We start from the raw sequence: 7,478 nt of genomic DNA, 5'->3' as shown, positions 1-7,478 counted from the left end.
AGTTCGAAAAGTTAGGCCTAATGAGCCAGATATCATTCAGTATGCTCGAGAGAGGATTCATTGATTTCATACTTATCATGACTGTAGAAAATAACAAAATAAAATAAGTGAATTTATGTATACCAACCATAATGATCATGGACTTTCAACTAAAATGGTCTTCCACTATCTTTTCGAATCCTACACTTCCAAAATAGTAAACAGAAATCCTAATTGGGAAAGATTCCTAGCGGGTAACTGAATTATCATAAAATGCTAATTTCCTCAAGTACTTGCCATTATTGGAAACAAGGGAACAACTCCTTGTTCAGTACATCTCTATGTACGGCTCGATCAATTCGGTTCCTACTACTCCAGACTTCAGGTGCATGCCGTTATTGGTCCTTCGTATAGAGTTAAGTCTAACCCACCAAGCCTTAGATTTTAGCTATCTCAGGTGTCTGCCATTATTAGCAACTGACAATCTAAACATCACATGTCTTAACATTCACGTAAAAAGATCACTTAGTCTATCTCATGCCCTCATGTGTCCCACAACCGACAATGAAACAAACTAAAATTCTCTGGGGAATGCTTTGGTGGAAAGCCATGACAGAGGTTCATAACCTCGTGCCATTCTCAACTTAATATTTAATTTGAAAGAATTTCTTTAGGTGACCTAATTACTATTTCATTTCACTTTGCATATTATCCTATTCACACATCATATGCATAAATATATACTCGGAATCGATAAAAGCATGATCATGGACTTACAACTAGCATAATCCTAGAGCCATAAAAATTAAGCAGAATTTCCTAAAGTCCATAATCGCACACCAAACTCGAAATTTATAAAAGGAAACTAATAACATAAAAGAAAAATAAATTTCGTATCAATTTAAGTAGCTCTTTACAAAATAGTCAAATATCACATATGAGGAAGTTATCAATTTTGAAAAATATACAAGATATCATATATCTAGTATATCTTCCAAAATTGCCCTAGTTGATATCAAATATCAAATCTCTAATCTTATTAGAACAAGATATCAATGCTGCGTTTGGTTTCAAAGTAAGATTTTAAAATCAGATTTTGATTTTGGAAAAGAGTTGTATAAATGGGGCCCACCCTTTGACTTTGTATGAGTTATTTTGTTTTGTTATGAAAAAAGTGGTATAAATGGGGCCCACTCTTTGACTTTGTATAAGTTATTTTGTTTTGTTGTGGGTAGAATTATGTTAAAATTGTGATTTTAAAATCATATTTGCAAACCAAACAAGTCACAAATATCCAATTTCCATAAAATCAAATTTTATGAAAACGATTTTGGTAATTAATTATCTCACAAATCTTATTTACGAAAATATCAAAATCTCCTTTATTGTGATGGCCGCAACCCATGTGTCGTCGCTACGCTTCCGACCGCAAGGCAACTTAGAGCATAACCGGTCTAAGAGCTCAACCACGATCAGTCGAGAGGGGCAGTAGCCCAGCCACGAATAGCCGTGGCCAACCCAGCAGCTGCCGAGTAGCTCAGCAGTAGTCGAGAGGAGCCGACAGCAATCGAGAGCAGCTCAGCAGTAACCGAGCAACCTAGCAATAACTGAGCCACCGCCAGCCACCCGTGAGCAGACAAACCCCCATCCCCAAGCACCCATGACCCTAAGCAGTGACTGTTCTTGTCCACGAAGGGCTAAACACTACCATCGACGACTTTGCACAGACGCGATTCGAAAGCACATTCACGACCATGAAAGATCGGAAGCACCTCAAACTCTGCTGTGAAGTCACGAGCTTAAAGAGACCCTAGACATCCTACTTGACTGTGAGGCCAAGAGGCCTTCCCATAGCCATGGACGTCCCTCCACAGCCACAGGCTTGCCACGGTTTCGTGACAAGATCTCGACCATGAGAACGATTCTTGTGTCGATTTCGAGGTTGATTCAATTGACGATTCAATAAATCATAATCAATCACCAAAACCCTAGGCACATAATTCGTATCTATTCAAATAGAATGATGTCTTTGATATCACTGTTAGAAAACCGAGTACGCGCCCAGTGGAAACTTTAAAATCGGTAAAAATCAAATTTTTATCGCATGCCCGTTTTAATCAAAACTCCAAGATCACATCTCAACAAGAAAATTACCTTCTAACGAATAGATAACGAGATACAATGAATCCACAAATAAAGTTACTACCTTTGTACTTACTCTTGTCAGATTCGGTTTGTTTCGATCGATTAATGCAAACATCCAATTGTCCGATCTCTAACTTGTCTAGACGAACGTGTTACCACCAAGAATAGCTTCCTCTCGATCCTTCCACTCTGATCTTGGTCACCAAACTTGAAGGGAATCGCCATAGAAGGAGAAGACTGCTTCGAGGATGTCTTGGGAAACACCGATTAACCGAACCAAGGTAGAGATAGCCCCTGATCGATGCGAGCAGAGGTGCGGCTGAGCTGAGAGCTCTTTGCCAGCCTCTCTTCCTCTCTCTCACTTTTGGGTCTTGGGAATAAACGAGACACACACCTAGGGTTAATCGTAATACACTATATCTATATATAGATTCTTAGATTTGCCATATGGATCTAATTGCAATTATTAATTAATCTATATTAATTAATTAATCACAAATTAGTCCTTGTACTTTAAGTCATCTAATGATTTGCCCTCCAAGTAAGAAAGAAAGATCAATATCATCCTTGACACAAGTTTCCACCAATAGACAATCTATTTATAAAACCTTTCAAAACAAGGAAACTCTCGTATTTACTTAGTTAGATTTAACATTGATGTTAGATTCGGCTTTAGGATTTGCTAGCACCCTTGCAATTACATTGCAAGCCTCATTCGATAATTAATTCATAATTAACTTTGTTAATTAGAATTAATGTTTTTCTTCACTTAATCACGCTCAATGTGTGTGACTAACTAGGTTCATCATCAAGTGGCAATGTGATTATAAAATCAACTCGTTTGACATTATCAAAAACTCTTTCCATAATAAAAAACATAATTCCCAAAATGCCTTTAGCTTCTAGAGTTCATGAGTGACGCCTAGTAGCATATAATGATAATCCAAATCGTAACAAATGTATAATTAAAACATTCTGATGAACCTATGACCGTATACATAATGTATTGAGTCCTTTCACTACAAGATCCTGATCTACCTAGGGCCATGGTAAATGTAAAACCCTTTAGCCGATCATATGGATTCTCTAGTTTCATTCCTAGATCTTTTGTATTTAAACATAAACCTTTTTCTATTCAAGTGTATCTATCTCGGCCAAGAATTTCTCGATCCACATGTCTTATCATATAAGCATCCACATGTCTGTCCTGATAACGATTATCAGATAACATGAGACTCACTACTCCATTTTCATTAGTATCCATATACTAATCATGGATACATACAGAAATGACGATCTATATGGAGAGATAATGCCCAATTAAGTCTCCTACGATCGTGCTCAGTTTAAAGATATTCTTACTGAACTACTCCGTCACTCATATTCTTAACTTTTAAGTATAAAGCTCAAAGTATCTTAAGGACTTCATTCTAATAAATATAGACAATATATGAATAATAAAATAAACTTCAGTGTCATAAAAGGAATTATCCGAACACACAAACTGGCTCTAGGGCATATCGTTAACAATAATATCTCAAATATATCCTAATATAATCCTAAGATATTTCTCCCTTTAAAATATTCCAAAGATACTCTAAACTTATCCCTAATATCACCTAGAGATAATTTTCATATTTAAAAATCTAGGAGATATAACAAAATCCCTAGAGAATAGAACATATAATCTCAGCAAAATTTGCGGTTTTGGCCCTTCTTTTTTCGTATAATCTTGTTACCGCTTCCGGTCTCTAGGACTTCGAGTTCTTCGTTGAATATGACACATCTCAACAAAAATTGATGAGCAAAATGTGATTACATTGTGTAAGTTGAATCATAAAACCCTTAACTTCATATTAACTGACCTTCCAATTCTAATTAAATGAATTTTTACTAGATTTGGTTTATTTGCATTAGGGTCAATAATTTTGGATATTTGTTTAAATTATTTATCTGTATTAATATATATAATTTTGAGACATTTTTTAAAAACTTAGAAGTTTTCTATATCACTAGAAAGAACTCCTCGAAATATGTTATATATTTTCAACTTCGATATACTAAATATCTTTTAAATAAAAGGCATGAAAATTCATTATCTATATAGCCATTCGCATTTCCATAAGACTGAATTAAGTATTTATTTAAGACTGAATTAAGACTACTGTCTCTTAATATATAGCCATTTGCATTTCCATAAGACTGAATTAAGTATTTACGGTTTTCAACTCTTTGATCTCACTCAGAATTTGTAATGCTTATTATGTGTACTTGATAAAATATATGGTGTTGACATCCTTTATTATTATATTTATATTCATTCTTATTAACATGGGTTGATTATTTATTTTCGATCATATCAATATTGACAAATAGTTACTGCAAAAAGCACAAATATCAATTGTTTTCTTAAAAATTAATTGAAAAAAATTACAAATGAACAAGGCCTAAAACATAGTTTGAACTTACTTTCCTTCTTACTATCGCTTTTTTTTTTGTAAGATCACAAGAAACCCTTAGTATATTAATTGAGATTATTTTAGATTCAAGTGTATTCTTGCATTGTCTTTTAAGTCTTTTGAATATTCTACGACATTCAAAAACAACAATCACGGTTGTTTTATTATTGGTTGTCGGATTCACTGACATAAGATCATAACTGTACAAGTGTCTAATATTCTTTTTATCTTTAAGATTCAGTCTTACATGTGTCACTCATCGATTGGTGCAGAAAATTTTAATAAGATATTCTCTGAAGCGAAATCAGCAATTCGAAGAGAGAGGGGATTGGTTGAATAAGTCTGTCTCTGCTGGGTTTTGGGAAAATCACGTAAATTTCTTCTTCTAATCGTCCTTCAGACGAAGAACGAAGAGAGGGGGATGAATAACTCTATCTCTGATGGATTTTGGGGAAATTGCCAGGTTTTTTTTTTGGGGGGGAAATCAGAGGGTTTGAGTCGGATCAACAAGTAGGAGGGAGAGCGAGAGGTCCCCTCTCTTTCCCTTCCTCTTCCGCTAATCCAAACATAATGTAAGTATTTAAAATTTGCATACTTTGCAGTGATTAAAATGAAGTTTAAATATTTCAAAAAAAAAAAAAGAGTCCAAACAAACACATGTTAACTGTAGGACTATGACCTCCTTCTACTAGGTTTAATTTTACCTTACATATCTATATACCGGCACATATATAAACTAAACCTATTCCAATAAGAGTTTTTTAATTGGCTTCTCCTTGTAATCAATCGACTCTTCAAATCTGCCATGAAATGTTTAATTCGATTAAGTCATTGATATATATGGTTTATTTGCGTGCATCCATTCCACTTATTTATATTACGAGATTTGAGATTTTCTAAGCAAACCCGCGAGTATCTCCTCGAGTCATATAGTGGCAGGTATATGTTGAAGTTTTATGTCACTTACGTTGTCTAACAATCATGGAAGTACTCTGTCATAAGTTATTACCTTTCATAATTATTTAATTCAAATGGAGATACAAAAACTAAAATAATTTATGCTCAATTTATTTAATTATCTAAAAATATTTGCGGGAGTAGTTCCTGATAAATATTTAATTCTTTTTCTAACTTAATTACATGCGATTTTATATATGCTTCTATATATACTGGAATTAATTATGAGCGTATAAAAGCTAAAAAGAAAAGAATAACATAAGACAAATTGTTTAAGTAATAAATTGAATAGTGTCCGAAAGCACATTAAAAAATAGGGAAAATTACAGTAATGGTCCTAAATGTTTGTCATTTTTTGACTTTGAGTCCTAAAAGTTTGACTTGGGTAAAACAAGTCCTAAAACGTTTTGAAATGTGGCAGCTCTGGTCCTATCTGTTATGGACCGTTACTGAGTTGATGACATGGACATAACGGCGTCAAATATGTCCAGTTTGCCGTTAACGGGATGACGTGGCCATACAGATCAAACCGGGCCATTCTTTCAACCCGACTTCTCAACCCGCTTTCGTGAAGACGTAGACCCGAAGAAGCTAGCAAGCTTCGTGAAGATGTAGACCCGAAGAACCAAGTGCTGAGGAGCAAGGTGCTTACCCGAAGAATAAGGTGCTGAGGAGCAAGGTGCTTACCCGAAGAAGAAGAAGAATAAGAGGAGAAGCTAGTATTTCCCATTCATTTACTGAGGAGAAGTAAGGTCCAAGCTTGATCAATTTAATAGCAAAAAAAAAAATGAATGTAATTTTGAATTAGAGCTTGAGTTTACTAAGGAGTAGCTGATCATAAGAAGAAGAAGAATAAGAAGAGCAGCAAATTTTATTACTGAGGAGAAGTCTGAGTTTACTGAGGAGTAGCTAACCATAAGAAGAAGAAGAAGAATAAGAGGAGAAGCAAATTTACCGTTCATGTTCATTTACTGAGGATAAGCGAGGAGGAGAGGAGGAGAAGAGAGGCTCATTAATCCTCATTACTGATCATTTTCGGTTTCATTGTAGGTACTATTCAAATATTGTTGAAGTAACTGTCCATAAGAAGAAGAAGAAGAATAAGAGAAGGAAATTTACCTTTCGGTTTCATTGTAGGTCTATTCAAATACCACAATACCAGAATGATCAGAACTTTTGGCCACATGATAGTTCTCAACTACATGAATGTGGCCCATAATGATCAATACCACAATACCAAAATGATCAGAACTTTTGGCCACAGGACAGTTATCAGCAACATTTCATTTCAATACCATAATAGTTTCAGAACAGAATACACTCACAAAACTCTCAAAACAGAATTATCAGAACACAGGGGCCATAATCTGCAGAATCTGCACACAACCAGATGGCAACTTTGGCCATATCGACCCTCGAGACAACACACTTTCCATAAGATATCAAGACAGAGAACAACATTGGCAATATTTTCCATAACATATCCACTCAGAGCTCGTATTTCATTAGCAATTAGGGAGTACAAAGTACAAGCCTACATACTAGAAAAATGTAACAACCATCTACAGGCCATCATCTTACTTGCCAATATAGATTTTACACTTCAATCACATCCCAGATAAAATTTCAATCACAATTGAGATACAAATTGCAGAAACAACTACCTTAATATCACCATGACTATGTCGGTGCTTCAACTCCAACTCTAATTCCTTAATCTTTAATTTCATATACTTAATTTCCCATTCATATGATGAAATCTCCTCTTCAACAATCGATTTTTGCTCAGAAGCTTCAAATCCATGGTCAATCCACCTAAAATAACCACACCCTCCATTATCTCGGTACCTTGGGCAACCAACAAATCTTCTACCTGGATTGTTTGTTGTGTGTGATATCTTCTATTGGACTCGCAATCCGTAGCTACAAAGCCCTGCA

The sequence above is a fragment of the Punica granatum genome, chromosome 1 (genome assembly GCF_007655135.1).
Source record: "Punica granatum isolate Tunisia-2019 chromosome 1, ASM765513v2, whole genome shotgun sequence".
Lineage (NCBI taxonomy): Eukaryota > Viridiplantae > Streptophyta > Magnoliopsida > Myrtales > Lythraceae > Punica > Punica granatum.
The sequence above is the reverse complement of the archived record's forward strand: the minus strand, read 5'-3'. Positions refer to the sequence as shown.